We start from the raw sequence: 14,175 nt of genomic DNA, 5'->3' as shown, positions 1-14,175 counted from the left end.
GGTGACGGTAACAGTGATTGGGTGGGTGACAGTGACTTTGACAGTGACTGGGTGGGTGGGTGACAGTGACTGGGTGGGTGACAGTGACAGTGACTGGGTGACAGTGACTTTGACAGTGACTGGGTGGGTGGGTGACAGTGACTGGGTGGGTGACAGTGACTTGACAGTGACTGGGTGGGTGGGTGACAGTGACTGGGTGGGTGGGTGACAGTGACTGGGTGGGTGGGTGACAGTGATTGGGTGGGTGGGTGACAGTGACTGGGTGGGTGGGTGACAGTGACTGGGTGGGTGACAGTGACTGGGTGGGTGACAGTGACTGGGTGACTGGGTGGGTGGGTGACAGTGACTGGGTGGGTGACAGTGACTGGGTGACAGTGACTTTGACAGTGACTGGGTGGGTGACCGTGACTTGACAGTGACTGGGTGGGTGACAGTGACTGGGTGGGTGGGTGACAGTGATTGGGTGGGTGGGTGACAGTGACTGGGTGGGTGACAGTGACTGGGTGGGTGACAGTGACTGTGTGGGTGACAGTGACTGGGTGGGTGACAGTGACTGGGTGGGTGACAGTGACTGGGTGGCTGACAGTGACTCGGTGGGTGGGTGACAGTGACTGGGTGGGTGGGTGACAGTGACTGGATGGGTGGGTGACAGTGACTGGGTGGGTGGTGACAGTGACTGGGTGGGTGGGTGACAGTGACTGGGTGGGAGTGACAGTGACTGGGTGGGTGGGTGACAGTGACTGGGTGGGTGGGTGACAGTTTTGACAGTGACTGGGTGGGTGGGTGGGTGACAGTGACTGGGTGGGTGACAGTGACTGGGTGGGTGACAGTAACTGGGTGACAGTGACTGGGTGGGTGACAGTGACTGGGTGGGTGACAGTGACTGGGTGGGTGGGTGACAGTGACTGGGTGACAGTGACTGGGTGGGTGGGTGACAGTGACTGGGTGGGTGGGTGACAGTGACTGGGTGGGGGACAGTGACTGGGTGACAGTGACTGGGTGGGTGACAGTGACTGGGTGGGTGGGATGACTTACCTTGCCGCCGGACGCTTTCCCCTGCTGCCCGGGACGGGAGGTGGGCTTGGGGGCATAGGAGGTGGGCTTGGGGGCACGGGAGGGGGTGGCACGGGAGGTGAGATCGGGAGGGGGTGCCCCAGGAGGTGGGCTCGGGAGGGGGTGCCCCGGGAGGTGGGCTCGGGAGGGGGTGCCACGGGAGGTGAGCTCTGGAAGCGGGTCGCGGGAGGTGAGCTCTGGAAGCGGGTCGCGGGAGGAAGCAGGCCGCAGAGGAGCTGGTACTTCCTCCTCCGTCCCATGTTGGAGGTCCCGGCTTGCCCTGTGCATGCGCGCGGGACCGCGGGGGGAATCGCTGCTATTTTTTTTAACTCGAGCGGGAGGGGCTGGGAGGAAACACCGCGCGGCCAGCCTCGCTGCGACCCGGCAATTTTGGTGCCGTGGCCCGGTGCCGGGTCGCGACCCACCATTTGGGAAACGCTGATATAGAGCATGCGGCCGTGCGTGCCTATGCGATCGTGCATGCACGTGCCACATGCTTTTTGTAAATATAGTGAGAGGGGCAGTATACTGGGAAGGTACAGTGTGTGTGTTTGTGTGTGTATGTATTATATGTGTGTATATGTGTGTGTGTATGAGAGAGTGTGTGTGTGTGTGTGTGTGTGTGTGTGTGTGTGTGTGTGTGTGTGTGTGTGTGTGTGTGTGTGTGTGTGAGTGTGTGTGTGTGTGTGTGTGTGTGTGTGTGTGTGTGTGTGTGTGTGTGTGTGTGTGTGTGTGTGATTTATTATTTATTTAAAAAAAAACACTTGGTAAAAATAAAATATTTATTAAGTTTGTGCAGACTCACAAGTACATACACACATATACATACATACACATGCATATATATATATATACACACACACACACACACATATACATACATTTAGCGCCGGTCGCGGCGCGAAAAGATTATTTTCCCCGTCTTCCCCGCTCCCCTCTCTGTGCCGTGCGCGGCCCTCGTATAGAACTCACATCAGCCAACTAAAATTCCGCGCGCGCGCCCGGCGTTTCGCGCGCGCCCGGCACTATAGAACGTGCCTTAGATCAGGGTAAAGCAGCAGATGTACCTTATCTAGATTTTAGTAAGACCTTTGACACTGTCCCACATAGAAGACTGATTAACAAGTTGCATTGCTGAGCATTGAATTGTAAGGTGGTAAAGTAGATAAGACATTGATTGAAGGATAAGCGACTGGTGCTGTTTAATATCTTTATTTGTAACATTACAAATAATGTTGAAGGGGAAGTATGATTTTTATGATTTAGAAGAATAGTCGTGTGTGACAACTACATTTCTTAATGCTAAAAAGTGCAAAATCATGCACTCTATTCACAAACTTAAGGCAAATGTCAGCAGAGAGGTATGGATGCCACTTAATATATCGTTGGTAAGACTTCATCTAGAGTGCCGTGTTCAGTTCTGGAGACCATATCTCCAGAAGGAAATAAATGAGATTGTTTGCAAAGTACAGCTACTACAGTAAATGGTGCATGGTGGCCTACATCAGTGGTGCGCAACTCATGGGTCCGACCCCCTTGGAATTGGAAAATTCAATGGGGGTTGCCAAAGGAACCCCGCAGCACAGCAGCCCATATATCCCTCCCTCTCTCCTCCCCCCCATCCCATCCCTATCCCCTCCCTTTCCCCAGGAGAAAAAAAACAGCTAGAAGTTAGCACTTAGAACGCTCGCTGCGTTTAGCCTGGAGAGATAATTGAATTGATCTGGGTCCAAAAAGTACGTGACACCTGGCTACAACCGCTACATTCAACATTATAAGCGGGATTACCACCTTTTTGAAGCGTACCATCACTTTAATTACCATCACTATACTCCTCTCCCTACACTAACTTAGCGTGGATACTTTCAGTGGTCCCACTACCACATATTGGATTTGAGCACTGATTTATTACTATTTAATAATTATTTTATCTATCACCTCCTATGTGGTATTCGTTTGGTGATATATTCGTTTGTCTCCCCAATATTTTATATTGAAGATTGACTACCAATGACAGTTATATTTTAATTGTACCCACAATACTTTACCTTACCTTAGAGAACGAGTGCGAGATTACAGGGGCTCTTTTTATCTTGCTTAGGCAAGATACCTGTTCTTAAAAGATCATTACATATCTACCGAAAAGATAAAGGATAAAGTTAGCTAGTCAAAAGTACAAACTTTGGCATATGATTGCTTCATTTTTGCAATGCAAGAGCGGCACTTAAGAACGTATTACTATTTACTGAAGTATTTGGTGACCATATGGTAGGAAATGTGGACTGCAGGGTCATTAGTTCATTCTGTATCTAAGGTACATTGCTGCAATTGTTACTGAAAATCCACAGATTTGCAATTATCAGTATGTTTAAAATAGCACTAAACCATATTAGAATCGAATGTTAAAAAGCATATCACTGACCCTCTTTTTTTGTATATTGCCTATTCCCATAAAAATATAACATCAGGCCTGAGAACAAAGATAATTGTTCTTTCTTGTCAACAAGTTTTTTTGTTTACTATTTATTTATATTCTGTACATTTTGAAATATCTTGAAATTAACTCAAGCACAAAATGTCAGCCAGCGTTGTATGTGAACACACTGAATATTTAAAATATAGAAACCGTAAAAGAGAAAAGCGAGAAACAATATTACGAGAGGAAACACAATGGATCAACCTACTGTTATATAAATATTATATTGTACATAGATCATCTTGTATCCATCACATCCTGTATTGTATTGATTTGAAAATTAAGGTACAAAGTGTATTATAATTATTAATGGCATCATTCGACCATTCTTATGTACTGTATGGAGGTAGTATAGGTCCAATCCAGTTAGCAAAAATGGCCTTTTAAGTGTACTGTATATGTATGTATGTATGTACTGTATGTCTTTATTTATATAGCGCCATTAGTGTACATAGCGCTTCACAGCAGTAATACACGTGACAATCATATAAATAACAAATAATACAAATAACAGATCATGGGAATAAGTGCTTCAGACATAAAAGTAACATTTCAGAAGAGGAGTCCCTGCAATCTAATTGGTAGGGAGAACGTACAGAGACAGTAGGAGGGCGTTCTGGTATATTGTATAGTTCAGAATGTCTTCCATTCTACTGAAGAATGCCATCATTTATTAGTACATAATATTCATTGCAATAAATCAGTGCATGGATTAAGAAAACCAACTGCTGTGTCGATATTCACACGGAGAAAGCGGCCGTGATGATACGTGTTGTCATATGCACCACTAGAGCCTTGTTATTCGCAGTTAATGTGCAGCGTATAATATTGCATGATTGGGACAAGTAGAGTCCCACTATGGAGGTTAAGGCAGTCATTGATAGTGACTATCTACATAAAACCAACAATGCCTTATCCATACATTGGCATCTATGGATGTGAAGGTCTGCATGGTTATCAAATAAGGAAGGAGTTTGATTGGGGATCGTCTGTATCTGACACAGCATGTAATTCACAAACCATATATTATAGCACATCATTTCATTGCCTTTGGACACTCTTTTTGTTGTGCTTATGGGTATAGGACAGCTTTTTTAAAATATTTGGTGATCTGTTGTGGATTATTAAATGTGCGATATATGGTATATTTACTGGCCTTTAGTGTGTAATTATATTGAATCTCCATTTGGAGCAACATTTATCCACTCAAGTTTTTTCTTGCCCCTCTCCTTTATACAATTAGAGATCGCCATCTTGTTATATAGCTTTCTGCAGCATTTTTATTCGTCTTGTCTTACTTATAATTTATTAAATAAATGTACTATTTTTCATATCCACACTGTACAGGGTATCCCTGTAGACGTCTTTGTGTTATACAGTAATCTCCACAGTAGTTGTAGCCCTACATACTGTAGCATGTGACCCATTTTGTTAAAAAGGTGGTTTCCTCCCTTTCGTTCTCCTTTTTCTTTGACTGCTATCAAGCCAACTATCTATATTACCAAATATCATGCCTTCAAATCCTGGTTCAAGTGTTTTTTTTTAATTATAGATATTTTATTATTTAAACATCCCAATATATTACACAATACAGTGCATCATATCAACATTTCGCATTTTACAATGGAGACATACAGTAATGTTACTGCTGATATGATGCAGTAGTACTGAATGTGGAAAAATAATAATGAGAGGAACCCAGCTCCTCTTTCTAAACGTCAAGTTTCCCCGCCCCCTCACTGTGGTAGGGGTGGTAAATTAGAAATGTGTGATCTCTAGGGTCTGATGTGGAATGAGCCACTTTGCCTACTGTACCTGGGTCTCCATTGTCCCTGGGTAATGACCATCACCAGGTGGGTCCTATTTCACCGTGCCCAGTCAGATGGGTGTGAACACATAAAGACGAAAGGTCCCTAATGAATGCAATCCAATCAGATGGGAGAAGGTTGACTTTTACAAATTAAGGAGCTAGGCTCTTCTCCTTTGTTTTCTCTTATTATTAGCATTTCCTTTATAAGTAATAATTCAGATCACCTTTAGTGATCGGCATTATAATTGTTTCACATGATTCCCCGGGAGTCCTGAGGATCAAATGCAGTTTATTGAAGAAAACTTTTTTTTTTTTTAATACTTCATTTTTATTACTTTTTTCAGCCTGTAAAACGGGAAGTATAAATATCAATGTCAAACAGCAAATCTAACAAATAAAAATAATACAAAAAGAAAGAAGGGAGAAGTAGAAAGGGAAGTTGGGACAGGGGGATCCAATTATAATATATAGCCATATTAACCCACTGTACTAAAGGTATCAGCTTTCTAGTTCCCAAGGACATCATGCAATCATCAAGTCGGTTAAGGTAAAATTAAAGCCCAACCTGCTGCAGTGGGGACAAGGGGGAGGATATTTCTAAACGTTCTGAAACCATGCAGGGGACAGTTCTTAAAACATTTATAGGTTAAAAAGCAGTTGTGCGGCTGTTTGTGCCTTACAGCAGGGGTGCGCAAACTTTTGTTGCTGCACCCCCCTGCCTGCTATCCCCAAGTGCTTGCACCCTCCCCCCCCCCCTCACCTTAGTGCGGGGCATGTGAGCCACGGTGTCATTTGACACCGCGTTGCCATAGCCAGTCTCACCCCCCCCAGTTTGCGCACTCCTGTCTTACAGAAATAGAGAGTGAGGTGACCTAAGTTTTAGAAAGGAGATGGTTTATGAAATCCTTCAAGTGGCCAGCAAAATATGCACTATTTCAGTTTAGCAGGTTTTTGGTATTTTGAATATGCTTATTGCAATTTTTCCATGATGTGAAAAGGTCAATGATATTACACAGCTTTCTTTTCCTACTGTATGACTGTAGCCCATCAATCTTAATCCTAGAAGATGTAGAGGTTTTCAGTGCAAATATAACGTTTGTCATAACATTTTACCTGCTATGCTGCTAATGTGGTTGAAAGGAAACTGTAATCTTTGAAATATTTACATCATTAAATAGCTCTTTTTGGCTGAAAATGGAAATGGTCATAATCATTCTGGGAAATGACATTTCCTGGTCTGCACACAAATATTCCTTTTCCTGTATTTTCTTTTCTTGAAAGTCATACAATATCAGAACCGTTTAAAATAAATCCGCCTCGTACAAACAGGCTTCACTCCACCGAAAAGGTTTAACTTTGAATCATTTTCAGAATTCAACAAGATTATTAATTGGACATTTACATATGTGTTTATAGCTCTTTCTACGTTGCTACAATTTGGAAAACGTGCACTATTGTTTTCTAATTAATAATGATTAGTGGCTGTGCAAAGGTTATTACATTTCGGAATAGTTTGGGGTCTGCGAGGTTTTACAATAGAAAGTTGCACTGCATTCACACATCATACAAAGTCAAACCTGTCTCTCTTGTATTATTCACAACATAAATGGCAAGTGGTAACCTTTGTTTGCAGCGAGGGCTTAGGCCGCGCGTATAGTGCCCGCTACCGGCGATCCGACGGGACGGGTGACGTCGCCCGTCGCTGCTAGCAAAAGTTATATTTCGCTTTGCGGCGGCGGCGCAGGCTTCCGAGCATTTGATTTGTTCAGGCGCTGTCACATGAGGCGACAGCCATTGAAAAATCAAATATTCCCAGCTTTCAAAGTCCACTCTGCCGCCGTTGCGCTTACTATATGCGCATGCGGTGGCAATATTTTTGGTTTTGGACAAGATGTGAAAGTGCCACATGTGTAATGAAACAGTTCAACAATTAATAATCAATTGCATGTCACTCACAAACTGAGGGGACGCAAGAGTGGAGATTTCAGAAAATGTGAGGACAGCACGTACATTTATAGGAGGCTAGGCTAAAAACAGATTATTATTGTAAGAAATATCAAAGGTCATATTGTTACTATTGCTATTCCTGAAATCGCTCTCTGTGCCCCACATGTTCTTGAGAAAATGCACTTCAGCATACAGACGTAACAAGACTTATTGTCCACAGCACTGTGGGCGAGCAATCAAAGGTCTGTGGCGCCGGCGGCAGTGTTTGCCGGTCTAAGACATTTGGTTGTGGCCGTTTTCACGCAACCAGATCTCTGCCGAGATTTAGCTGCCACGAGACATCTCTCCGACGGCCGCTTCGCCGCCACAGTAAGCCTGTAACTTTACCCCTTACCCTAATACCCCTAATCTTAACCCCTAGTACTAACGCTACCCCATACCCATAAAACCTCAACTCCTTACCCTAATACCTTAGCTTAAACACTCCCTTAAATTAGCTCACCTTATGTGAGAAGCGACTGGTGGCTGAGCATCCAGAAGAGCGGCTGCGGAGTATTGTTCCTCTGTGGTCAAATGCCGGCGGAGACTTGGTCGTGCCGAGAAGTCCGCAACCAAATGTCCGATTCCGGTGTCTTCCGCAACTGCACTGCGGGGGCGGGGGTTCGTGCTTCTCAATGGGAACCCTTCTGTGCCACAACTATTGCGGTCGCTGTACCAAAGATATTAAGGGGCCTATGCACTAAAGCTTCATTAAAAAAAATCGCCGGGCCATTTAAATCACCGTTTTTATGAGCATTGCTATCACGGTATTCAGAAAGCTTTGATTACCTGTCATAGCAAAATTCACAAAACGGGCGATTAGCCGATGATCTGATGAACGACCCTCTGCAAAGGCCTTACCCGGCGAGTTGTATCTGCTACAGAGAGAGCTGCCCTGAGAGAGCCGTCTCTCCCTGTGCAAATCTTGCCCAAAATGTATGTGTATATTTTGTTAATAGTTTAGATGAGCAGGGGGAATCCTGAGCTGAACCGCATTGGTTTCAGCCTCGGGGACCCCGTACTTCCCCAGATACAGGCCCTCTTATGGGGTGCCGGTATCTCCTATGCATTTTATTCCCACGGTCACGTGACGCTGAACTTTAAATGCATAGGATATACAAGCACCCCATAACAGGGCCTGTATCTCGGGAAGTAGGGGTCCCTTAGGCTATCCGCTATGGTAATGAAGTTTACTGTAAATGCATTTTTATTGCATAGGATTCATGCAAGGGGTCTCTGGTGCTAATATGAATGGATTTCAGCTCCAGAGATTCCCAGCATCAATCCTATGCAGGAAAAAATCATTTTTTTTCTAAGTCTCATCTCTCCGCTTCTCTGCAGTTTTCCAACACCTTCACGCCAACTTTTTCTGGCGTGATGATTTTGTGATAATATCACCATTCTAGAGCAGTGATAGGCGTTCATAGCCTAATCACTGCTACTAGAATTGTGTGAGTTTATGAACATGCCGAAAAGTGTCGATAAGTGGCTTATCACCGCAGCCTCAGTGATTTTTTTATGAGCAATTTTTGGGGGCGATTCAGTCTTTTATCACCGCTTACTGAATAGCAGTAGGCATTTTGGGTGATAAGTGGCTTATGAACGCTTACTGCATAGGCCCCTAAGTTTTGCTACATCTGTACACTATTTTACCATCTTGTGCTTAGGAAGGTCACATGTTCCGTCTCTATAAACTGCAAGTTATGTTATGGTCCTTAGTACTCAAACTCTATTTATGTATTCTCAAAACTTGGACATTAAAATAATATATCTAAGGATTAGACAGTATGTATAACTATGTATTTGTTAAAAGTATTTTACAACAATACGTAACAACCTTGCTTTCTTTTTTTCTTTTTAGGTAAGTTTGCCAATTATTCCATCTGCTTTGTATCAAAGAAAGGTAGGGTGTAAATTAACTGTATTTTTGTTTTAATATAGATGTACAGTAATTACAGGCATTAAACATTGCATATGTATTTTCAAAAACATTTATACATGTATAATATTTATATTAATCTGTTACTTTATTTAAAAATATGGGCAGAGTGGGGATGTAATCTCTCGTTGCGCTCGACCCAAAGATATCTCATCCGTGCACCTTTTACCTATATAGCCCTCTCCAGTGTTAAACCTTTTTCACTCATCTCTCCCTATGTACGGAACGCTCTTCCACTCAATATTCATCAATAACCCCAGATGCATTTTACCTCCCTGACTTGAAAAGATGTACAAACTTTATTATCATTATGTTCCCTTTCACTGATGAATTGTTTTGTTGTGTGTATATATTGTGACAAACGGCTCCCTCAGGTGGTTATGCCGTCTGTTTGGGCTTGCTATAACACGGACTTTCAGGGTAGGCAGATAGAGGACGCGTACCACAGTGTTAAGTTCCTTAGGCTTATGCTTGGTTTATTAGTCACAGTCAGTGGGACTGCATGGTTACATTAAAAGAACAGAGGTTATACAGTAATTTCACAAACATGTCATGGACATAGAGTTGGAAAATTGGGTACAGGGGATAAAATGGATTGTGAGTTTCTGATTGAAATAGAGAAGCTTTAACATCACCAAGCATCACCAAACGGCTCACACCCTTTGGCTGCGCAAAAGGCTGTCTGCCTTTGGGGTGACACAGATGTACACTGAAGGGTTCAGGTTGAATGCAGCTGCGAATACAAAGTTCTTGGTTCTAACATACCAGTGGGTGGGGTTGACGTTCCACAAAGTAGAAGCAAATGTTAACCCTTAGCACACTTGTCCTGTGAAGAAGGGAGAAGCTCTTAGGGAACCCCATCAGGTGTCCACCTTTGGGGCGACACAGATGTACACTGAAGGGATTATGTTAGCTGACAGCAGGCCAAGCCTTCAGGCTCATGGAGAGAGAGAAAGAGACAACAGGAAAACAGCCTTATATACCTACCAATTAGCAGGGCAGGTGAAACTAAAGCAACAGACAATCTCTGGCCTGGATTTCCGATCAACAGTTTCAGCAATGGTGAAGCTGTGAGACGGATCACATTTACCCTGTGGCTGTACTTTCTAGCCTAAACAGGATAGAAACTGCCCAGTATCCTGGGAGCCCTATATATCCCATTTAGTACCTCTTCCTGGTTTCTGTCACATATATATATATATATATATATATATATATATATATATATATATATATGAACCCTGTTATAACACGGTGCTCAGGGTCCACATAATGAGACCGCGTTATAACCGGGATCGTGAAATGGCTGCCACGCGAGGATTTACCCGGCATCTGCAGCTCTCTCCTCTCTCCCTGCTTCATCAGGCTGCGTCCATGTGCACAGTGCACATCTCCAAGTTTTTTTTTTAATAACATTAACATTACTTTATTTATTGTGTGTAGGTGTGTGTGTCTGTTAGCAATAAAGCATTGAATGTTATTAAAAAAAAAAAACCTTGGAGATGTGCGCCGCGCTCTTGGACGCAGCACGATTAAGCAGGGAGAGAGGTGAGAGCTGCAGATGCCAGGTAAGTCCTCTCGCGGTTGCCATTTCGCTAAAAAAAAACGACAAAAAAAAACTTGGAGATGTTTTTAAATCGGGAGCCACGCTCAGACCGCATTATAAGCTGATCCGTGTTGTAGCGAATCGCGCTATAACGGGGTTGAGCTGTGTGGGTATGTATATATATATATAAATATATATACTAATAAAGAGTATTTTTACTTTCATATCATTATTCACATTTGGGTAACCGAGTGCTTCTTTAGCTGAGTTCTTTCTCTCCCTGGTTTTACTATTATTACAATTCTTAGCCCAACACCTACCCTACCAACGTATACTTCACTTCAGACTAAGATAACTTTTACTCAAGCTGAGCAGGAGTTGCACCCCTTTCCTTCCCCTACCCCCACTTTTCCCGTTATATATATATATATATATATATATATATATATTACAGTATGTGTTGATTTCAATAATGCACTCTATAATTGTCTTGTTAGTATAGAGGTGTGACAACACTCATGGTTTCTAAGGGTTTTGTCTAGGGATGCAACGTGTAATTTTCTACTTAGAAAATCATTAATGAAATATTTTTTATTAGTAGTATGGAGGTTTGTGTGAATGTTCTCCTTTTTCTCGTCTGTTTCTTCTTTTCTTTCTTTAATTGACGATCATTAGTCTCTGAGAACTGCAGCACCTCCTTGGTTTCCCTTGCAGGGGATTATTTTGTCTTCCTTATTGAGGGCGAGGGTGACATTTCCTCTTTTCGTTTTCCCTGTTGCAAGTTTCTGACTACTGTACTTCTTTTTTTCAAACACCAAAAATGTGGTGGAAATGTTCCGCATTATTTAGCATAAATACCTCCTCTGCAAAAAACTCACAAAATTCCCGAAAAAAGTATTTAAAAAAATTGCTAATGGTAAAACGACAAGTTAACACATCTCTACTGATTTGCCTTCTTAAGAAATCCACTTTTACTCCTACGTACGTACGTCTCCCAATGTGCCCCTTCGAGTGTAAGTTGTTCTGGGCAGACTGCTCCTTTGCTGATGGTCATTTACTTGCTGCTCTTACTTCCATTGTTTGTACTTTAAGTGTGGTCTTTTATAGGTCTGTTGTATAATGCTTATATAGCACACAGAATGGCAACCAAGTGAATCGATTGCTATACCACATGCAATGCGCTTTTTTTCCCCCACCTATATCAGGGAATCTGTATGGGCAATTTGGATACCTATATGAAAATCCCATGTGGGATTACCATGGCCTTTTATGGGTTAATGGGGCGAACCCACATAGAGAGTGATAATTTTCCTAATACACAGGATTGGGGGTGAGTCATCAGATGCTCAGCCCCACCATGTGTCACTTGAAGACAAGGATGTCAGAGTGGGTATATATAAAAAGGAGAAGGTTATGGAGGTGAGGTTCCTGGAAGAGTGAGGTGGATGAGCCTAGTTGTATATAGTTAAGAAGTTTGTTTCAGAGTATTTAGGACACACCAGTCCCCTGTTATTATGTTCTAGTTAGGGACAGTGCCCCTTCAGATCGGGTCCCAAGAGATGGCTACGGTGAACCCTGCGGGTCATAGTAGAGGAGGCATGCACACCACAGAAGTCCCCATGAGGGGGATCCCAGGGTGCCATAGGATGAGCTCTACAGGCAGATCCACACACGCTTCAGTTACAGTATGTCTAGGAGTGGCAGTTCAGAGACAGGAGTTGAGTGTCGGTCCCCCTAGCTATATTGAGTCAGCCAAGGCCAGAGAAGGGGACCCTATTGACAGTGCATAACGGGGATAGGTCAATTAAGTAGAACCAATTCAACTGTCCGACCTCCCCAAGGTGTTAAGTGAGGGTGCCTAGGGATGCAACCATCAAGACTATAGACAACCCATATAAAACTGATGACACCTATATGTACTGTATGTGTACTGTGAATAGATGAGAGGAGCCCTAGTAAAAGGGTGTCACGCTGTGCCCACCTCAAACTAGACGAGACCCTCAGTACTGAGGTGGGAATAGAGAAAACATAACCGACAGGCACGGGGATCCGGTCTGGAGGGTGCGTAGTTGAACTCGCCGGGTCTGGAGCAGAGAGAGTAGCGTAGTCATAATACTTGCCAAGGTGAGGGTAGGAGAAGTCCGGAACGTTGGAGGTACTAGTCGTTGAGGTCGGTGCAGGAGAAGGTAGAATGGTCGAGGTCCGAGAGCCGAGTTCAGGTTAGAAGAGTTGCGGAGGGTCGAGGATAGCCAAGGTCGGGGTTCCAGAGAAGCGGTGGTCCAAAAGCAAGCCAAGGTCGGTACACGGGAGATCAAGCAAGAAAAGGCAGGATATCTAGGAGACAAGAGAGGTAAGCACGGAACAGGAAGCTTATGCTCAGCCGATGTGCCAGGGGCACTGCTGAGCCTAAATAGGTGAGACGGTCCAATCCGAGGAGGCGGGACCGAGGAGTGTCAGTGCGGAGCCTGTCATAGGCTAAGGTAAGGAAGCCAGGTGGGGTGCTGAGGGCAATCAGTGCCTGTTGCCACGGAGCTCGGGTGCATGGCGCGCGCGTCACGTGCATGCGCTGCGCACAGAGTGCGCGCCGTGATCCGGAGGCGGGAACTCCTTCTGCGACACTAGCCCGCGTGCGCCCACGTGAGGACAACGTCCGGCGCGAGGAGGAGCTGTGCGCAGAGGAAGCGGAGTGTGCGTGAGACCGCGCGAGTCCAGGACTTCATCAGCGGCTGTTGGAGCAGGTAGGGGAACTGTGCGCCTGCGCGTGGCGGTGCGTGGCACCTGCTCCTGACAAAGGGGGAATAAATAAAGAGTGTTGTTTGTACTACAAAACTTTCTGGCGCCCATCATTTCCATCTTTACTACCTCATCCCCAAGCCGCACTAATCCTGCACCGTGAATAAGGTGAAGCCTTCTGTGTAGCCGGGAAGGGAGGGTTTCACATATAATAAATAAGAAATGTAAGAATATAAGAAATAAGTAAAGTTTTTGATTCAATGTGGAAAGCTAGAGTTCTAAACAAAAAATAAAAACAGGCCTCTGAACAATTTTTAGGGTAACTTATTTCTACTCCTTTGGCTTTCGTCAAAATTAGTTTGAAGGGATTACACCTTAAATTTAGAAATACTTGCTGAAGTAGTATTTGTATTTGTATGTGCATGTCCGTGATGACATACACGTTTTTGGTGTGCTGCTGCTTTTCTTAGTTATCTGAACAATGAAGGTAGGATTTCACACTAGATGGGCCGCAGAACAGATGTCCCGGGACTAGAATTTTGACCGGGCACCCCTCCCATGTCGATGTCCTTGCAAGCCCCACCCTTCACCCCACCTTGCAATCCTTCCCTCTCTTGTCATGTATTTCTCTT

At 44.1% G+C, this 14,175-nt stretch overlaps 1 protein-coding gene across 4 annotated transcripts in view; it reads left to right on the top strand.

Annotated features, from left to right (window-relative positions):
• Positions 1–14,175, top strand: part of PDE4D (phosphodiesterase 4D) — a 1,562,913-nt gene that overhangs the window by 1,196,006 nt on the left and 352,732 nt on the right. The window contains exon 1 of one of the 4 annotated variants that reach the window (XM_075589626.1): positions 9,191–9,228. The exons of the other annotated variants lie outside the window; for them this stretch is intronic. The gene's annotated coding sequence lies outside the window, so the exon portion shown is untranslated. Of the gene's footprint in view, positions 1–9,190; positions 9,229–14,175 lie in introns of those variants that run through there. 4 annotated transcript variants of the gene reach the window in all.

Source organism: Ascaphus truei, chromosome 1 (genome assembly GCF_040206685.1).
Source record: "Ascaphus truei isolate aAscTru1 chromosome 1, aAscTru1.hap1, whole genome shotgun sequence".
NCBI classification, from domain to species: Eukaryota; Metazoa; Chordata; class Amphibia; order Anura; family Ascaphidae; genus Ascaphus; species Ascaphus truei.
The sequence above is the reverse complement of the archived record's forward strand: the minus strand, read 5'-3'. Positions and strand labels throughout refer to the sequence as shown.